Source organism: Heterocephalus glaber, unplaced genomic scaffold, assembly GCF_053883595.1.
Source record: "Heterocephalus glaber isolate CG9 unplaced genomic scaffold, H.glaber_assembly_v1.0 deba00001600, whole genome shotgun sequence".
NCBI lineage: Eukaryota > Metazoa > Chordata > Mammalia > Rodentia > Bathyergidae > Heterocephalus > Heterocephalus glaber.
The window spans coordinates 12,653,183-12,665,889 of record NW_028258372.1 but is presented as its reverse complement, the minus strand read 5'-3'; the positions used below and the strand labels follow the sequence as shown (position 1 = coordinate 12,665,889).

General features: G+C 36.8%; 1 protein-coding gene across 7 annotated transcripts in view; it reads right to left on the bottom strand.

Moving 5' to 3' along the window:
* Positions 1 to 12,707, bottom strand: part of Rabgap1l (RAB GTPase activating protein 1 like) — a 725,139-nt gene that overhangs the window by 382,189 nt on the left and 330,243 nt on the right. The gene's annotated exons all lie outside the window — the stretch shown is intronic.

Below are 12,707 nucleotides of genomic sequence, written 5' to 3'. Positions count from 1 at the left end.
CCTGGACATGTCCCAGCCAACTTCTGCATCTCAGGAATGTCTTTGTCTCTAACGTACTTTTGTCTTTCCGCCTAGATGCAAATAAGATGTCAACCCCATATTTTGAATTACCCAATGGGCTTGTTGCCAGCATTATGTGTGAGCCAGTGTCATGACTGATCCTGCCTGTTAATGCATATTCAAATTCTGTAACCAATGAATGTTTACCAAGAGTGCCTCACTTGTAACACCCCCTCCCAGAATGTATGTCTTCTTTGCTCAAAGGTTGGAAGGGGCCAATCTCCCGCATGGGAACACAGGCTGGCCCGCTGGTTTAAATAAAGCTTTACTTTCACTTTGTCTCTGAGGCTCCTGGTGTGCTTTCCATTCTCTGGAACTAGTGGTAAGGAGTTTTATCAGCCAAATGGAAACTTTGCCGTTTCAAAAAAATTATAACATTTTTATGTGGGTAAAAGGCCTTGACACATGCATCAGAATCACACTTTCCCACAATAACTACAAACAACATAGAATAATATGTAAAACACACAATGGCAGTTGATTTGGATTATGCTGTAAGACAGCACCACTCTACCCTTCTCTACTCAGTAACTAGATCCCTCTCCTTGGCTGACTGCTGAGTTCTAAGGTAGGAATGTCAGAGAAGCACAATACAAAGGAGTAAAAATGTAGGTGGGAAGATCTAAAATATGGCAACTACAGACAACATGGAAAAACAGAGATAGGATAGATGTTAGGGGTAAGGCAATGATGGGCATTCCTTCTTCATACTTCTGCCAAAACTTTCTAAGATCCCTATCCTAGAAGGTTCCACAGACCACTACACTGCTGGCTCAGCAGCTCTCAGTTTATATCATAATTCCTGGTTTCCTCTTTGTGGTGCAGCTCACTTCAACTTACACCGCCTCAGGGACTAGCTTGGGTAACAGTGGTATTCCTAGTTACTATACACAATTTTGGCACCTAGTAAGTACACAGTAAGTATCTGTTGACTAGATGATTATAGCAGCAAATAGGTGAAATGGCATCTTTTTTTTTTGGTATTGGGGATCGAACTTGGGACCTTGTGCTTGTCAGGCAGGCAGGGGAACCACTGAGCTAAACCCCTGGCCCAATGGCATCATATTTTTTCATATTTCCCTTTCTCTGAGGGAAAGAACTAATTTGTCCATTGAGAACCCCCTTCATATCAGGTTTTAATCAGGTCAGCTGTGAAGATATGTTCAGAGCTATGATGTGATGTGCTGTGGTGAAGAATATGAGAAATGCAACCCCCTTGGCCCCACCTGTAAGTGGTGGATCAGGAACAGCCTTTTGGTTGACATCTGGCATCTCTTGTTAAGAGTTCAGAGTCGAGTAGAATGTGTGTGTGTGTGTGCTGATGTTGTGTGCAGTGCAACTGCACATGCACGCAGATTAGGGAAGGAACCCAGTATAAAGTAACTGGGGACCCTTGCTGTGGTGGTGAGAATTGTTCTAGACTTAGTGAGCAAAAGAGTTTATGTTATTTGCATGTGAATATAAATTTCATACTTATGTGCTTATGTTTAAAATATTTAAAGTAGAGTTACTGGTTTCAAACTAATATTTCTCAATGGAGTAGAAGTATATCAGTATTTTCACTTAAGATTATAATATTCAAAATTCCTCCTTAAGAGTCACAATGAATAAGTTTAAATTTCCATAAAATCTTTACCAAAACACATAAAAATATACAGCTCAGAACTATGTCTCAACAATAAAAATCCTACATATTTACAACAGGATTTTTTTAATGAGCTCTAGTAAAAATTATAAACAAGATTTATGGAAAATGTGACTTTACACTGGGCATCTAACCTTTTGGTTTGCATGGGCCACACTGAGTAAGGAAAATATGTAACACAGTTAATGTGTATAAGTAATAAAACTTTCATTATTTTTGTATTTTTTTATTACAGCAGGAAAAAGAAGGGGGCAAGTGCCCTAAGGTTATGGGTTGGACACTCCTGCACAAAAAAAGTATAAATTCTGAGAATGAGAAGAGTGCAAAAAATAATCTTCCTTTTTCCCATTTTCTCTACTTATTTCCTTTCTTGGATCTTTAAAAAGCTAAAACCTCACTAAGTAGCTACTTTCTGCCTATGAAGCATATTCCAATAAGCAGCCCAGAGTTTAACTTTATGGAGCTCACAGTATCAATAAAAGGAATAAAAATGGGTCCAGGATTTAGCTCAGTGGTTCCACTGCTGCAAGTGCAAGGTCCTGAGTTCAATCCCAGGTACCAAAAAAAAGAGGAATAAAAATGGACCTGTATAGAAGATATGTTAAATGACGATGGTAGAGAAAATAGCCAAAGTTATAGTAACTTTGTAAAAACAAAAAATAAAAGCTGGACATGGTGGTGCACACCTGTAATCTCAGCACTTGGGAGGCTGAGGCAGAAGGAGTTCCATGAGTTTGAGGCCTGCTTTGACTAACTAGTGAGTTCAGGGTCAGCCTGAACTGCATGGCAAAACCCTATCTCCAAAATAAATAAATATTAAAAATAAATAAATGTAAAAAATAAAGACTAGTATGAATTAATATTCTGTCCAATTAGCTTTACCAATGAAGTTAATTTTAGAAACTGACCAATTGAGCTACTTAATATGAGATACTAGAAGCATTTCTTTCCAGGTAGAATTTAAAATGAGGGAAAAATAAAACAAAAATATTTTCTTTGTATATCATTATAAAACTTTAGCATACAGTACTTTGAAAAGTAAAAAGAAAATTCTTGGCTTTTGTCTCTCCTTTGTTCAGAGACAGCCTGGCAGATCTATTCCCCTAATAAAGGCTTGTTGTGGCCTGGTCTGGTCTTGGTTTTCGGCCCTTTTACCTGACATTTCTGGTGCCGTGACTCGGATGGTAGATGGTCCATTAATGGACGATCCCCCGCAGGATGGGGTTGATTGACCTTTTGGCCATCTCCATTGGACGGACCATATCTGCCATTGCCAGGACCCTCCGGGGCTTTCTACCTTTGCCATTGCTGATGCTACACATCCACACCGGTCACCAATGTCTGGGTGACTAGGGAGTTCAGCCTCCCTCTCGTCAGGTTCTCTGTCTTGTTCTCTCTCCCTCCAGGGACTTCTCAGAAATCCAAGCACTTGGTCAGAGAAACCCCATGGCCGCTAGGCCCAGGACTGTGCCCCTGGGAGACGTCCCATCAGCCGCCTCCTCTCGTTCTCTCCCTCTGGGAGACTCACTCAGAGATTGTCAAAGGAGACAAGGACGCTTCTCCCCTTTGTCCTTCTCCCCGGGAGCTGCCTCCTCCTCACCCACTCTAACATGGGAGCCCAACAATCCAAACCCCCTCCCTCAACGCCTCTGGGCTGCCTCCTGGCACAATTCAAACCCCTCAGATTGTTGGGACCAGACTTTAAGCCAAAAAGGCTTGTTTTCTATTGTAATCAAGTTTGGCCTCAGTATAAATTAGATAATGGGTTTCCATGGCCCAAAAATGGCACTTTTGATTTTAACATACTGTGTGATTTACACAACTTCTGTCAGCGCAATGGCAAATGGTCAGAAATCCCTTACGTACAAGCCTTTTTTCTACCTATGCTCTCCACCCTCCCTCTGTCAAACCTGTTCTCCTTCTCAAGTGCTCCTACCCTGAGCTTTGACGCCCACCCTTCCCGATTCCACTCCTTCTGATTCCAAAACATTCGATCCAGCTGATCACTCACCACTCACCCACCTTATAACCCTCTAAACCCTTCTGCCTCGTCCCGTGCTTCTTCTCCCCAGCCATCTTGTGACCCTCCTCCTCCACCATCTTGTACTTCTCCTTTGTCTCCTTCCACCTCATTACATGGCCCTTCTCCACCATCTTGTGATCCTCCTCCTCCGCCATCTTGTGACCCTCCTTTACCTCCTTCCTCCCCTATCCCCACCATCTCCCCAAACCCATTCTCGCTACCCACCCTTCCCACATGGGCCCCACCCACACAGATGCCTGAGAGGTTGCCGGGACCAAGGGCATTGTTAGAGTACACATGCCTTTCTCTTTCTTTGATCTTTCTCAAATTAAAAAATGATTAGGCTCCTTTTTCTCTAATCCTGATGTCTATATCAAAAAATTTCCCACAATGGGACTCTCAGCTAGGCTAGGCAGTTAGAGGCCACAGAGACCATATGACTCTCTGCCTCATAAAAGGTTTATAGTGAGTCGGAGACAAAATATTTAAAAAGCTATAAGTAAAAGATATATTTTTGATATAAAAGGATTTTATATGTCTGGTTAAAAGGACAAGACCAAAAGGCCTAGGTATGTCAAGAAGGTGTGCAAAAGTGATTTGTGAAGGAAATATATATGTTTGCTTGTTGGTTTTAAGTTTGTTATAAAGGTTTACAGGAATTGAGTTTTAATTCCTTCTGATTCTAATTCTACAAGAGATCTCTGTTAATTGACTTACAAAAAGTTTTAAATAGTCTTATTTATAATTATAAACCTAAAATTATGAAGAGATTATAATTTCATTGGGCTAAATATATTTGAGTGCACCCTAGTTTTAGAAATTGTCTTATATCTTTGTTTTTTGTCCAATAGTACAGCTGTTTTGTTTATAGATAAAGGTTATTAAGTTCAAGGCATGCTCCCCTTGGTGCACAAAGGAGCGGCCACATGGAAATATTTTCCAGTCTTTGTTCACTAGGGGGACCTCAACAGTTTTCATCTTACAACAGACTAACCCAATAGTTTTCATAGCCTTATAAAAGACTTATATCAATAAATATTACTTAAATATATTATTATACTGTTTATATCAATTGTCATCAATGGGATAAATTCTAAATATGTTGTTATGGTATGCTTACACTGGTCATTTTCAAAGGACTAAATATCCTGTAAAAAACAATAACAACAAAAAAGAAAATTCTTTACATCATGGTAAAATATTAAAAATTCTATCTGGAGAACTCAGTGCAAAGAAAATGATTAAATATATAACAGTCTTCCACTAAAATATGCCCTTGGAAAGGATCTGGCAACGTGTGACCGTGCTCTCAGCAGCCTATGTGAAGTTAAGGCGACTGAAAGCGGTTACAACAGAGTGTGCTCAGCCCTTGCAGCTGACTAACAGAACTGTAGCGCTATTTGCCCATGAAGAATCAAGAGCTTCTGCTGTGATTTCAGAAAACTAATCTCTGCTTTCTATAAAGATCCGATTCCTTCAACTCTGCTCTTGTATATTTTGACTCTGAATGATCAACACTTGAAAACCGTACCAATTTCATCCACCCGCAGCTCTTACTAGAAATGTGAAAATAAACTCAATACACATATTTTTTCCCAAATCCACATCCTCATTATCCAAATAAATTTTATAAGCCAATTCCTAATAAAATAGAGCTGCTGGCAAGGACACAGAAAATCGCACCCCGACATACTGTTGACGGGAGTGCAAATTAGTATACCCACTGGGGAGAACAATGTGGAAGTTCACTAAAAAATAAAAAACAGAACTATACCATAGGATCCAGCAATTAGACTATGAAATACGAATCTATAGAAATGAAATTACTTATATTGAAAAGACACTTTCATTCCCATGTTCATTTACAGTGCTATCCACAACAGGCAGTAAGACAACCTAAGTGTCCAATAACTCATGAATGGATGAAGAAAATGTGGTATATATTAATAATAGAATAATACTGGGGTCAGGGATTTAGCTCAGTGGCACCATGCCTGCCCCATAAGCCCAAGGTCCTGAGTTTGATCCCCAGTACTGGGAAAAAAAAAAAGAAAAAAAATAGAATAATATTAAACCATAAGAAGGGTGGAATCCTGTCATTTGCAACAGATTAAAACTGGAAGCCATTATTTTAAATGAAATAATCAAGGCACAGAAAGACTAGATGGCCTTACATGTATGGAATCTAAAAAGGTTGACCTCTATAGCTTTGAGAGTGGAAAGGTGGTTACCAGAGGATAGGGAGGGTGTCGGGTGAGGTTTGGGGAGTGGGAGAGATTGATGATGGATACTAAGATACTGTTAGATAGGAAAAAGAATTTCTGATGTTCTATTGCACAGAAGAGAAATTAATTATAGATGATGACAATATACTGTATATTCTTTTAAACTAGATCAAAGGATTTTCAATGTTTTTATCATAAAGAAGTGATGATTGTTTTAAGAGGTAGATGTGTTTATCCTGATTTGGACATTACTGTATGTATACATGTACCCAAACACTACATGGTACACCATACATATGTATACTTTTGGTTTTTAGTTGAAAATTTTTACATTAAAAAAGCAGAGCTGCCAGCCAGGTGTCGTGGTGCTTGCTTGTAATTCCAGGACTCTGGGAGGCTGAGGCAGGAGGATTGCAAGTCCAAGCCCCGCCTGTGCAACTCAGCAACTTGAGATGCTGTCTCAAAATGAAAAATACAGAAAGTGCTGGGGATGTAGCTCAGTGTGAAAGCCTTGGGTTCAATCCTCAGTATAGGAAGGAAAGAGAGAGAGGAGGAGAAGGAAGATCAGGAAAAGGGAAGAAAGGGGAGGGGAGGGAAAGGAGAGGAACAGGAATCAGAGAAAGAGAAAGGAAAGAAGCTGCCAATTTTCCTTGCTTTTATTTGTCTCTTCCCATTTTCCACTACCAGTATTCTATAAATGGAAACATCTTAAAATAGAAAGCTGTTAAAATGTTGTTTGCCTTCCTGCTCAGTATCTAAGTTTAGTGTTCAATGACACATTTCCAACAGAATATTAAAACTACTTTACATACAGATATACTGTATTGTGTACTGCAATAATCCAAACTTCCATAGAGAAATAAGAGTATAGAAAATGGAATCACATTTTTTAAATTCCATAAAGGAAGAGAAATACTAGATTTTCTTTTAGAGGTAGGAGGTACATGAATTGGCTGATGGTATGCAGTGTTTATTAAGCACCTCTTCAGAGAACTGACTATAGAGGACTGGGGAGATACAGACAAGATTATTTTCCTAAGATCTCTGACCCATAACCACAAATGGGAAAAAAGCATGTTCCTTGGGAATATGGGTTCTGAGTAGTGCTGAATTCAGGGCTACAACTTTCACTGATTCCTCCAGCAAGACTTCTGTCCTCTAAGAGGAAGGTTAAAGAAGGGTAACCATTAGTACTTACCTAGCTCTATATTTCTCAGATTCTATTAAGCTACTCTGCAACTGATTCAGCCTCATAATACGAACTGTCATAGCAACTCATTCAACTGCCACCCACATGTAAGTTTATAGTCTATTTTTAATTGAAACTTCATCTAAATCATAGAAAAACTGGCAAAATACAAAAGTTCAACTGGAAAGGCAATTACGAAATTATCTATGGTTTGGTGAGGGAGACAACTTACTACCTCAAAAAAAACAACAAATGAGATTGTTGGCCTTTTAAGTCAAAGAACCAGCTTTAGGAGCAGCAATATAAATTTCTAGCATGCACTGCAACTTAAAACCCTCCTTGGATTTAGAACAGTTTTCAACTTATATTTCCTTAAAAAACTGCTTTAAAGTGTAAAATAAACTTTCAATATCCAAAAGTATACTATACTAAGAAGAAAAAATTAATTGTTTAAAAGGTCCAGGATAAACTCATATTAGGCAATAATGCAAAATATTTTACCTTCTGCCAAAAAAGAAATAACAATATTTATATTTCTAAGTGTTCAAAAACTTCCTTAAAGGGACGACAGAATATTTTTAGCATTACATATATATATATATATATATATATATATATATATATATATATATACATACACACACACACCCTTTTGCAAGGGAGGATTTACACTTATCAAGCAACCATCAATTCGATCTAAAAGTTACTATTTTTTGGCCCTACTACTAAATTTTTTTTTTTAAAAAAGCATAAACTGAAAAGTGAAACTGAAAGTGTAACTAAGGACTAAAAGGTATAACAGATAATGTGAAATAGGAAGAAAAGGGGCAAAGGGGAAGGGGAAGTGGGAGAGGTAGGGGAAAGGAAAGAAGGGAATGGAATTAATATGAGAAAATGAAAAAATGGAAACAAAGTCTTTGTAAATAGGGAGGGATGGAGGGGTTGAAGGGAAGGCAGGGGAAGGGGAAAAATAAGAACCAAGGGAGATTATGTAAAGGTGCAAATTTCCAATGTGAATGTCATTATATTGTATACCTAAAATGTACCGACAAAATAAAAATTTTTTTAAAAGCATAATTCTTTCCACATGAAAGGAAAATACTTTTCTACTTAATTTATCATTCTCATTCACCGTGGAAATGTGTCACAATTTCATGGAGGGTAGCTCCCCCCCCCCGCTCCCTCCCCTTCCCCCGTCCCCTCCCCCTCCCTCTCCCTCTCCTCAGTTCCCTTGACTTTACACCTTTTTCTCCTTTCTTTCCAGTCCTTAACACACACACAAGTTGCAGATAGTTAAAATTATTCAAATTATCCCTTTAAGGAAAGTGATATAAATACTGACAAAAGGCTATACATTAAATTTCCAAAGTATTTTACCCTAACAGAATTATTCATCCTAAATGAATTCTCCAAGTTCAGACTTCATCAATAATTAAAATGCAGATGAAAGGATATTTGCAAAAAAAAAAAAAGTGTTATAAAAACCTGAGGTCAAATAAGGATAAGATTTCCTACATAAAATACATATCTATATTATTTTAGCATTTATGAATTCTTTTAATATGATGCTATAATATAAATTTAACTTATTGAATGCATATTATGTGCAGGTACTGCTCTAGAAAACAAAAAAAATTAAAGAAAAAAAGTTTCTTTTTTTTTTTTGAGAACCAATTCTGAAAGAGATGAAAGCCTATGGTTAGAACTTTCATAAACACAATGAAATTTGTTTCCTTTGAAATTAGTTCTTAATCTTTTATGAATTGCATGTTTTATAAAACTATTTTCCTAAACTATGGAAAACACAGCTTTCAGGAAAGAGGTAGGTCAGAGAAACTGGGACATGGAGGGATATAAGTTGGTAAATATGAAAGATCCAAGATGTTGGCAATGAATTGAACACTTCAGTTCTCCTCAGAAGGGTTCTCAACACTTAATAAGCACCGACTACATCTACCAGTAACCTCTCATGGTAACTGCTGAAGCTGAGGATCAACTTCTCTGGAAAGTCAATCACCAACTAATTGCATGTCTCTCCATGCTGGGTACTATGTTGCTCCTGTAGTTTAAGCTACGATCATTCCTGATTTAGTACCTATAATGTGTAAAGCATGCAGTTCTCAGATTTTAATATTCTAGGCTTCTAGATTCTCCATCATCTCAAAACTCTGAGAAACAGAGATTTGCTCTTTAAAAAATCACTGGTGCCAGCTGTGGTGGTGCATGCCTGTAATCCCAGCACTTGGGAGGCTGAGGAAGGAGGATCGCTATGAGTTTAAGGGCAGCCTGAACCACATAAGCTAGACCTGTCTCAATCAATCAATCAATCACTGGAGATGTTTCTGAGACATCTAGAAATTTGTATCAAATGTGATCTCATGGAATTTGTACTTGATTATAGTTATTTGAATTTTGCCATGTGTAGGAGGAAAGAGAGGATAAACATCATATCCCATGAGAAGAAATACAAATATTACTTCAGAAAATTCAAGATCTAGTAAACTAGAGTAACACTAAATACAATAGGTTTTTCAGAGTGAACATCACACATTTTCATCAGGAGAGGGGTACTTGAAAGCCCAAAAAGGAAAGTGATATATATGCATAATTTCATTTAAGACAACAATCATGTCAGCTTCAAGATCTGGAATCATAACACCATTGTAAACCCCAAAACATAATCTACTGAAATAATAAAAGTTATAATCTCTCAGAAGCAAGGTATTTCATAAGACATTTAAAAAACCCTCAAATTTCATTTCCTTTTACATACACATATCCAAGAAAACAATCAAAACTGAATACCACTGAGGTCTATGAGCAGGAGGAATACTCATTTCTTTGTGTTTGTCTATTTTTCAGTTTTATTTTTTAGGCAAAACATTTATTGGTATATTTTACGGTTCACTTTTTCTTTTGTCTTTTTTCGTGCAGGGGATCAAACTCGGGACCTTGCGCTTGCGAGGCCAGCGCCGGAACCACTGAGCTAAACCTCCGGGCCTATTGGTATGTTTTAGATATACATAATGATAATGCTCACCATAGGAAATTTGTACCTGTACTTGTTTTAAATAATTGAGTATTTAATGAAATCCAATTTTGAACATTAGAATTAGGAAAGTGTTTAAATCTAAGTGACAAGGACTATAAAAGCTCCATACAGGAAAGAAAACAAATTCACATACATTTGAAACTACATTAGAAATTTAAAAAAAAACTTTAGTTCAATGTAAGTGCAATAAGAAATGAATGCTAGTAATCGCCATCCTCCTTAAAACTTGTCTTAACTTTAGGACTAAATACCTAATTAGAGCAGCACCATCCACAACCAATGCTTTGTCTATTTCCAGATTATGGCAAAGGTAGGTACTTTTACATTTTTTCTCCAGATTATATTAATGCATGTATCTTTTTCTTAATAACATTGTGTACAGTTGTATTCTGGTCAAAGTCTCAAATATAATTCTGATAGATATTGTCAATGCATGAAAAGAAGTTGTGTGGATTATTTTTGGCTTCAATCTCTTTGATTTTTTTTAGCTCTTATTTTACTGAGATTCACAAGATCATAATCTTCTAACTTCTTGCTTTATACCTACTAGTGGTCAATTATTTCCTCTCACCCCGAAATGCAAAGTTTACTTTGAAATATTGAAGTAACCAACCCATTCTTATTTCTAATAGTAGATACACTGCAGAAACACCTAAAAACATAATTATGGGGCTGGAGATTTAGCTCAGTGGTTCCGGCACCTGCCTCACAAGCGCAAGGCCCTGAGTTCGAACCCTGGTAACAACAACAAAAAAAACCACACTATAATTATGGCACAAAATTCAGGAGTTAGACTACACTAGGACCTTTTTTTTATCAACAATGTTAGGAAAACAATTGAATTCTAATAAGAGATAAGCTAAACAGGAAATAGGTATATGGAATGGTGGTTCACACAGAGATGGCTTACAAAAAATACATCAAAATGGAACGCAATTATAATTTGGACTAATAAGTTAAAAGGAAATATATATTCATAATATATAAACATATGCATAATATATAAAACATATATTCCAGTTTCATTAATATATGCAAGGTCAAAGATTATATCATGGCATAAGAAAATTATGTGAAATTCAAATACCCATGTCCATAAATAAATTTTAATGGAGCATAACCATGCTCATTCACTATTGTTTAGTGGTGCTTCTGTATCTTAAGGACAGAGTAGTTGTTAAGGACAGAGATGGTATGGCCCAGAAAGACTAAATATTCACTACCTGCCCCATTATAGAAAAGCTTTGAAGAGCCTGGCCTTAGTCCTGGAGGACTCTCACCTTTCTGAATATTCCTGTGCTTTCCTGTTTTCATGCTCTTTCTCTATTCTTGAGGCTCTCTTCACTTTCTACATCTGTGAAAATATCACTTATATTTTAAGACCTAGTTCTTTATAAATACCATATATTACATATATTCTATCAGTTTCATCTCCATGAAAAAAAATCTTCCCAGACACTTCAGACTTCTGCTCTGACCTGGTTGTTTAATAAGCCTCCTTATTCAGCTTTCAGATTGGGGTTTTCCTTCCCCTCATCCTGAGGGTTCCCTTCACCTTTCTCTCAAGGTAGATTTTGGGCTTCCTATATCTTCTTTTCTTCTTGATTTCTCTCCTGCTTTTGGTAGTAAGCACCCTACAGTGGCTTCTTGAGAAAGGGTGAATGGAGACTTAGCTTGCCTAAAAATGTCTTTAATCTACGTTTGTAATAGGTAATTTTGCTGAGTATAGAATTCTGGGTTGGAAATAATTTTCCCTCAGATATTTTAGGATGTTAATCCATTGTGTCCTAGCTTCCACTTTTTCTACTGAGAAAAGTAAAGCCTATTTTTTTCTCTCTGTAAGATTATAGGATCTTTCGTTTCTAAGATTCCACAATTACTCAATAAGGTATCTTCTTATCTCTCTATTTTTATCCAATACACTGGATACTTGGTGTACCCTTTTCTCTGGAAACACAAGTTCTTGTACCAGAAAATATCCTTGACATATTTTCTTTATTTTCTGCCTGCCACTTTTTCTATTTTAATCTCATTTTGGAACTCTTACTGTTCAAGCATTGGTCTTCTTGTACTGATTCTCTGATTTTTCTCTTTTCTGCATTATTTTAACTCAGTTTATAAATTACACAGTGAAATACATGAAATTTGAGTATACAGCACTAATAATTTTTACATGTGTAGAGTTGGGGAACCACCACCATACCAATATGCCTTCGTATATTATCCCCAACCCTGATAAGGGTAATTACTACTATGATTCATGATCATTTTGTTTTATGTTGTTGAACTTCAAGAAAATGAAAGAATATACTATATTTTCCATTGAGAGCGGCTTCTTTCATTCATCAGTTGTGGTTTCAGATTCATCTTTATTGTTATGTATAGCAGATTTGGGTTTTTTTATTGCTGTATTTTCTAACTGTTGCCTATCCTATTTCCTATGCCTCTGTATTCTTGCCTATTTTCTGAAAGATTTCCTCAATTTCACCTTCTAGTATTTATTTATTTTTTAA